An 8,646-nucleotide genomic window follows, 5' to 3' on the forward strand; every position below is an offset into this window, starting at 1 on the left:
ATGAAAGGGGACCCACAAGCTTCTGCTAGAAGTGAGCTGGAAGGAACTCCTGGAGAAAAGGTGTTACGGTCTGTCTAAAGATGGAAATACTCTGGCTTGGACCGTATCCATGTTCATGCCCAAGTACCATAGACGACATTGTGGGTCAAGTCTTGATTTCTCGTAATACAGCCGGATACCCAGGTCGCAGAAAATTTCGGGAAGAATCTAATTGGTGGATAAGACGAGATCTTGACTGCCAGTAGTGGCCAGTTGTCTAAGTACTGCAAGAGCATTATTCCCGTCGCGAGAGCCCATGAGGAGACTTAGGGTGAACAGGAGAGTGAACGTCTGTGGGGCTGTTGACAGGCTGACATATAGCACCTTGAACTCCTAAGTTCAATCTCTGAAAATGAAACGCAGGTACTTCCTTGATCTTGCATGGCCTGCGCCACTGTGCAGCAGGTCTCCATCTCAAACCGAGTTTGAAGAACAAACTGCTTCAAGCAGGAAAGATCTACAACAGGTTTTCAACCTCACGACAATTTCTCCACTAGGAAGAGGTTGCAGAAGAAACCCGGGGACTTGTGTAAGACTTCCTCTATTGCTTCATTCTCCAACATCAGTGAAATTTCTTTCTCCAAGAGCAGATCTTTTCGGGATCCCGTCAAATACAACGATGGGATCGTCAGTCGGAGTATGGGATAATGTAGGTCAACAACTTGTGAACAGGATATGATACCCTGAGCGAAGAAATTCTATAGCCCTGGGATCTCCCCCGAAGAACTGCTACCTCATCCAGTAATGTTGCAGGAGGTGCAGCATTCCCCTACAGGTGTTAAATCTAGGGATCTACTGTCCCTAACGGGTACCTTGACATCCTCGATTCCTGCGACCGGAGGGACGCACAGGTCATTTGTGTATCTCCGGACGCATGGAAAAACTTGCATCAGCACTAGGAGCACATGACCAATCTTTCAGATATTTTTACACTTTAACCCCTTGCGAGGAGTCTGGAAGTGTTGATGATTTTCCAGGTGAAACTTTAATAGCTTCTTTTCTGGAGGAAACTTACCACTTGAGTCTTCGGGTGTTACTTGTAGCCCCGACTCACTATGGGATCTCACTGTGGAATAATATAACTTTGAAAGTTAAAGGAGTTGGTGATACCTGTTGTCCATTCGCAGAACGGTGCGAGGACAATGTTGGCTTGTTATTATTTATTAATTGATCTACATTAATCGGTGAATTCTGCATCATGGATGAGAAATCTGTTCCCCTGAGCTTAGCATATTCTGTGGGGATATTGATCTGTTAGGATTTACAAACTCTTGGAGAAATTAACAATTCCTCTAAAAATCCTGCTCTGGTTGGTTATTATTATTATTATTATTACTATCCAAGCTACAACCCTAGTTGGAAAAGCAAGATGCTATAAGCCCAGGGGCTCCAACAGGGAAAAATAGCCCAGTGAGGAAAGGAAATAAGGAAATAAATAAATGAAGAGAACAAATTAACAATAAATCATTCTAAAATAAGAAACAACGTCAAAACAGACATGTCATATAATAAACTATCAACAACATCAAAAACAAATATGTCATAAATAAACTATAAAAAGACTATGTCCGCCTGGTCAACAAAAAAGCATTTGCTCCAACTTTGAACTTTTGAAGTTCTACTGATTCAACCACCCGATTAGGAAGATCATTCCACAACTTGGTCACAGCTGGAATAAAACTTCTAGAGTACTGCGTAGTATTGAGCCTCGTGATGGAGAAGGCCTGGCTATTAGAATTAACTGCCTGCCTAGTATTACGAACAGGATAGAATTGTCCAGGGAGATCTGAATGTAAAGGATGGTCAGAGTTGTGAAAAATCTTATGCAACATACATAATGAACTAATTGAACGACGGTGCCAGAGATTAATATCTAGATCAGGAATAAGAAATTTAATAGACCGTAAGTTTCTGTCCAACAAATTAAGATGAGAATCAGCAGCTGAACACCAGACAGGAGAACAATACTCAAAACAAGGTAGAATGAAAGAATTAAAACACTTCTTCAGAATAGATTGATCACCGAAAATCTTGAAAGACTTTCTCAATAAGCCTATTTTTTGTGAAATTGAAGAAGACACAGACCTTATATGTTTCTCAAAAGTAAATTTACTGTCGAGAATCACACCTAAAATTTTGAAAGAGTCATACATATTTAAAGAAACATTATCAATACTGAGATCCGGATGTTGAGGAACCACCGTCCTTGACCTACTTACAATCATACTTTGAGTTTTGTTAGGATTCAACTTCATACCCCATAATTTGCACCATGCACTAATTCTAGCTAAATCTCTATTAAGGGATTCACCAACCCTAGATCTACATTCAGGGGATGGAATTGATGCAAAGAGAGTAGCATCATCTGCATATGCAACAAGCTTGTTTTCTAGGCCAAACCACATGTCATGTGTATATAGTATGAAAAGTAATGGGCCAAGAACACTACCCTGTGGAACACCGGATATCACATTCCTATAATCACTATGGTGCCCATCAACAACAACTCTTTGAGATCTATTACTTAAAAAATCAATAATAATGCTAAGAAACGACCCACCCACTCCCAACTGTTTCAGTTTGAAAACAAGGGCCTCATGATTAACACGGTCAAAGGCAGCACTAAAATCAAGGCCAATCATACGAACTTCCCGACCACAATCAAGGGATTTCTGTACAGCATTGGAGATTGTAAGAAGGGCATCACATGCTCCAAGGCCTTTACGAAAACCAAATTGCAAACTAGGGAAGAGATGATTACCTTCAGCAAACCTATTAAGACGTTTTGCCAGAAGACGTTCAAAAACTTTAGATAATATGGGAGTTATGGAAATTGGGCGGTAATCAGTGGGATTTGAGCTACCACAAACACATTTACATAGAGGAGTAACATTACCAATTCTCCAACTAGTGCTAAAAGCTCCTCTTCTTGCTAACTTGCGCAAAATAACAGATAACTTTGGAGCTAAGAAATCTGCTGTCTTTATAAAAAACAAAGGAAAAATACCATTTGGGTCTACACCTCCATAAGCATCAAGGTCCATCAACAGAGCTTTAATCTCACGAGATCGAAAAGCTAAACTAGTTAGTTTAGCCTCAGGAAAACAGGAATGAGGAAGTTCAAGTTTTTCATTACTCTGTTTACTGTCAAAAACATCAGCCAAAAGGGTTGCCTTTTCCTTTGGACAGTGAGTGACTGAGCCATCTGGTTTAAGTAAAGGAGGAACTGTTGCATCTACACCAAAGAGTGCAGATTTAAGGGTAGACCACCATTTATGTTCCTGAGTTGTACCAGAAAGGGTTTCTTTTATGGTTAAATTGTACTCCTTTTCAGTTGAGGCATAAACTCTCTGAGCAAAAGCTCGAAGCTGAGTATAGTTGTTCCAGGTCAAATCTGATCTGTTACCCTTCCAAAGTTGATAGGCCTCCTGCTTCTCCAAAAAAGCACGTCTACAATCATCATTGAACCACGGTTTGTCCTTCACTCGGTACCTTAGCACACGAGAAGGGATACGCCTATCAATTATGTTGACTAAATTCTCATTCAAAGGGACAACAGGATCTACACTATTATATAATTGTGACCAATTCAAGAACAAAAGATCATGTAAAATCCCATTCCAGTCTGCTTGGGATTTCATATAAATTTTACAAGAATATGATATATCAGGGACAGGCTGCTCAGTCTTCACTAATAATGAAATCAAGGCATGATCAGATGTCCCGACTGGAGAACCAACCTTACCAGTTATAACGCCAGGGGAGTCAGTGTATACAAGGTCCAAGCAATTACCAGACCTGTGAGTAGCTTCATTTATGATTTGCTCACAGCCTGATTCAGAGGCAAAGTCTAAAGCTCTTAAGCCATGGCGATCGGTAGGAGAGATAGAACTTAACCACTCCCTATGGTGAGCATTAAAATCACCAACAAAGACAAAAGAAGCCTTTCTATCATCTTCTTGTATCTTAGCCATAATGGTAAGAAGACAATCGAAGATAGAATCATCCATGTCTGGATTCCGGTAGATCGAACATAAATAAAAGTTGTTATGCCTGCCACAAACTTTTATTACCTGAATCTCATGACATCCACATTGATAGCAGGACTTATGAGAAGCAGGGTACTCGGTCCTAATATACACCGCCATTCCCCTGGCCCTAGGGATGGCATCACGTTTCAACATTATTGGCTTCTTAAAACCAGTTATAAGGAGCTCAGATGAGTGCCTCATATTAGAAACCAAAGTTTCTGAGCACAAAAGAATATCATACTGTCTGGACGCAACTGTAAGGTCTTGGATATTTGCATGAAGACCACGAATATTGCAATACAGAAGACGACATTGACGAAATCTAGGACGTACTGGTCCCGGATTTCGCTCAATGTCTCCAGACAGCATAAGAATTAATAGAAATAAAAAAGAGACAGCATACTTAAAAACTAGATTAACAAGAATTATAACAAAAACAATACGTACAGAATTATAAACAAAGTGATTGATGATACCCATAGACTATAGTAAAAAGTCGGAAAAACTGGTCAACATGGAGGAGCCGATACACCATGCAAGGCTAAATACCCTCCAGGATAGCCACTTCTACTGAAGGGAGGACAGTAAGGATGGTTTTGAGAAGAAAAATAATCAGAAAAAGGAAAAGACAACCTCTTGATAAACCACCAGGCATCCATGGCCCTTCTATTAAGCCTGCCCAACACACCATTTCAAAAAAACAAGAGGAAGAAAAAAAAAATAAGATAGAATAGTGTGCCTGAGTGTACCCTCAAGCAAGAGAACTCCAACCCAAGAAAGTGGAAGACCATGGTACAGAGGCTATGGCACTACCCAAGACTAGAGAACAGTGGTTTAATTTTGGAGTGTCCTTCTCCTAGAAGAGCTGCTTACCACAGCTAAAGAGTCTCTTCTACCCTTACCAAGAGGAAAGTACACTGAACAAATTGCAGTACAGTAATTAACCCCTTGGGTGAAGATGTGTTAAGTATCTCATTGTTGTCAGATGTATGAGGAAAGACGAGAATATGTAAAGAATAGGCCAAACTATTCTGTGTAAGTGTAGGCAAAGAAAAAATAAGCCGTGACTAGAGAGAGGGATCCAATGATCCTAATCACTTAAGAGCATTTGCCGTCTCACTAAGAATAATCGGAGATAACTCTTCAACATGTGTCTGTTTGATGAAGATGCCCGCATCCTTTGTTATCTGTGCCTCTTGGAATTCTGATAACGATAGGTAGGACAGGGAAAATTCAGGGCTCGTGAGAGATTTCTGCTTCTTGCCCTCTTTGGAGAAAGGAGTGGATGAACAATCCCTTTTAGCTTTCTTTACGACAGCTACTAAATTTCTCCCGTTGGGAAGATGAACATTCCCTACAGATTTTGCAAGTGGAAGACACGGAACACTTCTTACCATGACCCGCAGGCCATGGCAGGTTGTCATACATATTTAAGAAGCACTCGTGATCACATGAGCTGATAAGGAAAAAGAGAAGAGGGGTCAGCGGCCGAACAGACGTCAGTTGGTTGCAGCGGCCAAGAGTAAAGCGGGGACTTAGCCGCAGAGTCCGTCAAGCCTACCCAGCTTGGGTGGGAATGGGAAAACCATACAATGTTACCAGATCCACAGGATCTCCTTAATTTTGGTTGTAGCTAAACGGCAATGCTGTAGAGTGTAACCCATATAAACGACGAGGGTTCGTATTTGTGAAAGAACAAACAGCATTGCATTAAGTAGACTTCTTATAACAGATCTTATGCTTTCAAAAAAGGCATTAAAGTAGAACAACTTTTCTGATCATGGTTACGTGAATGGCTCTGAGCATTGCATACAAAGCATCAACTTAACTCCGGCTAAAGTAACCTCAACACTTTAAAGTTGAGGACAGTACGGCTAAATACAGCGGGACGATGGTAACCATTAACAAGTCGTTCAATTGTTTGCCTTCATATACTAGACTAGAAGTGCAGCTTACATTAAATTGCAACCATGTGCATTTCACCTTGATTTTTTTTTTAATAGAGCGTAAATTCTGTGTCGAGGCATCTCCTGGTAGATCTCAAACTAATCATGACCTAGCCTATGCTAGACTTACAGACAACCTTCACCTAGTCTAAACTCACAAAAAAAAAAGGGGAGGGCCTAGGGTTGTGGTGGCCTGGTGAGAGCGTCCTTGTCTGGTGATTACCAGACTGGGGTTCGAGTCTTGCTCAAACTCCTTAATTCCTTACCCTCCTTGTGAGCTTAGGAAGGGGGTTTGAGGGAACCTATAGGTCCATCTGCTGAGTCATCCGCAGCCATTGCCTGACCCTCCTTGGTCCTAGCTTGGATAGAGAGGAGACTTGGGCACTGAGCATATGTCAGTCTCTAGGGCATTGTCCTGCTTGATAGGGCATTGTCCTGCTTGATAGGGGCAAACGTCACTGCCCCTTGCCTCTGCCATAACTGAGCAGCCTTCAAAACCTTTAAAACAATTGTACTTACAAAAATGCCAAAGGTACCATAAGTATGCCAGGTTTACTATACTCTAGTACAATATTAAGAGACTGGAACAAGGCATAAGTGGCGGATAATGGTCACGTAGATACTTGAAGCTTCCGTGACCTCTTACCACTCTGAATTAAATTTGAATGAGTTCCAACCCTGAGTTCGTAACAGGTGGTGCTGTTGTCCCAACTTTGATTTTTCCATTTTCTTTATTGTTAGTCAGGACGATATTTTTCACAGCAAATCAGAGAGGTTTCGACTGTCGAGTGACTTATTTGTAACAGTTCTATTTAAATACTTGTTTAGATAAGATTCATTTAATGGTATTGGAAACATCCCAAACAAGTGACCATTTCCCTACTGGAGTAAATAGGAAGTGTTAGTGGCGTGCTTCAAGGCATTTTGAACAGTTTCGATTATGTTAATCGATGTAAAAAAGCTCTTCACAAATTATAAAGACAACTTACACTATTATATACCTCTGAAAGTCTGAAGTTTCCGCTGGGAAGCCAGACGAGAAGTAAATACAAGGTTGCGAGTTGTCTTAGGGTAAGCTAAGAACACAGAGGTTGGGGTGTTAGTGGCATGCTTCAAGGCATTTTGAACGGTTTTGATTATGTTAATCGATGTAAAAAAGCTCTTTACAAATTATAAAGACAACTTACACTATTATATACCTCTGAAAGTCTGAAGTTTCCGCTGGGAAGCCAGACGAGAAGTGAACACAGGGTTGCGAGTTGTCTTAGGGTAAGCTAAGAACACAGAGGTTGGGGTGTTAGTGGCGTGCTTCAAGGCATTTTGAACAGTTTCGATTATTATAACTGATGTAAAAAAGCTCTTCACAAATTATAAAAACAACTTACACTATTATATACCTCTGAAAGTCTGAAGTTTCCGCTGGGAAGCCAGACGAGAAGTAAACACAGGGTTGCGAGTTGTCTTAGGTTAAGCTAGGAACACAAAGGTAGGGGGGGGGGGGGGGCTTGCTAGGGGGATGCAGCGTAACCAGTAGGTAAGGATTCACTGTACGTAATGTTTTGATCAATTCATCAGCACTTTAGCGGCAAAACACTGAACCAATCGACAGGCGCAGTAATTTGAAACAATCCAATCAGACCCCGCTTAACCTGGGAAATTGCCAGAGGACTTTTTTTTTATTCAATCAGAATCCAAACATTTTAAAATTCAAACAGGGTAATGGGAGCATCAAACTTAGTGTGGAGATGCCTGTTCTAACTTCTTGGCCGCCGAGACGTCAAAATGGCAACGTTGAACTCCGAGAGTTACCAAGTTCGACGTGATACAAGAGATTCCTTTTACAAGTTGAACAATCTAAAGCTGGTGAGGTTATGAACTTCACCCAACAAAGGGAATTCTTCTTCTTCTTCTTTGTCTGCATCTTTTCCCACTTTTATGTGGGGTCGATGTTTCTGACCAGCTTTCTCCATCTACCTCTGTCCCACACTTCATCACCGGTTAATCCCTTTAATCGAAGGTCATCCTTGATACAGTCCATCCACATTCGCTTTGGTCTCCCTCTCCTTCTCCTTCCCTCGTACCTCTATTTCCATCATCCTCCTCCCAATATACTGTTCATGGCGCTGTTATAATAGTTCAAGCCAAAGGAATACTGCTAAAAAACCATGAAGATTTTATAAATATCCAAATAATCTAGATGTTTTTGTCATACTTCCTTGCTTTGCATAAGATGAACCGCAGAACACGCACCAGTCCATCTCATTCACCGACCGCCCCCCAAAAGAAAAAAAATAAAATAAAATGACAATGCGGGTTGAATGTAGTTCGTTGGGACAGGCGTAAATTTTCTTATTACTTGTAAAATCGATTTCTTTTACAGAATATGATTCGTGGTTACATTGCCATGAGTGTAACCGGTTAGGAGGCAAACACAGGGTAACCTAAGAATGTCTCCTAGGTTAGTGGGGACCCTTGAGATAGGCAGTGTTCTTGCGTACGAGGTTTTGTAGTATGACGGACATGGCCACGAACGAATGGAAATGGAAAGAAAATTCCCAATTTCTGTGTGCTCAGGAGGCCTTGGCCGTCTATATACAAAGGCTCCATTATACTTCAACACAGGACTAGGT

The sequence above is a fragment of the Palaemon carinicauda genome, unplaced genomic scaffold (assembly GCF_036898095.1).
Source record: "Palaemon carinicauda isolate YSFRI2023 unplaced genomic scaffold, ASM3689809v2 scaffold210, whole genome shotgun sequence".
Taxonomy (NCBI): Eukaryota; Metazoa; Arthropoda; class Malacostraca; order Decapoda; family Palaemonidae; genus Palaemon; species Palaemon carinicauda.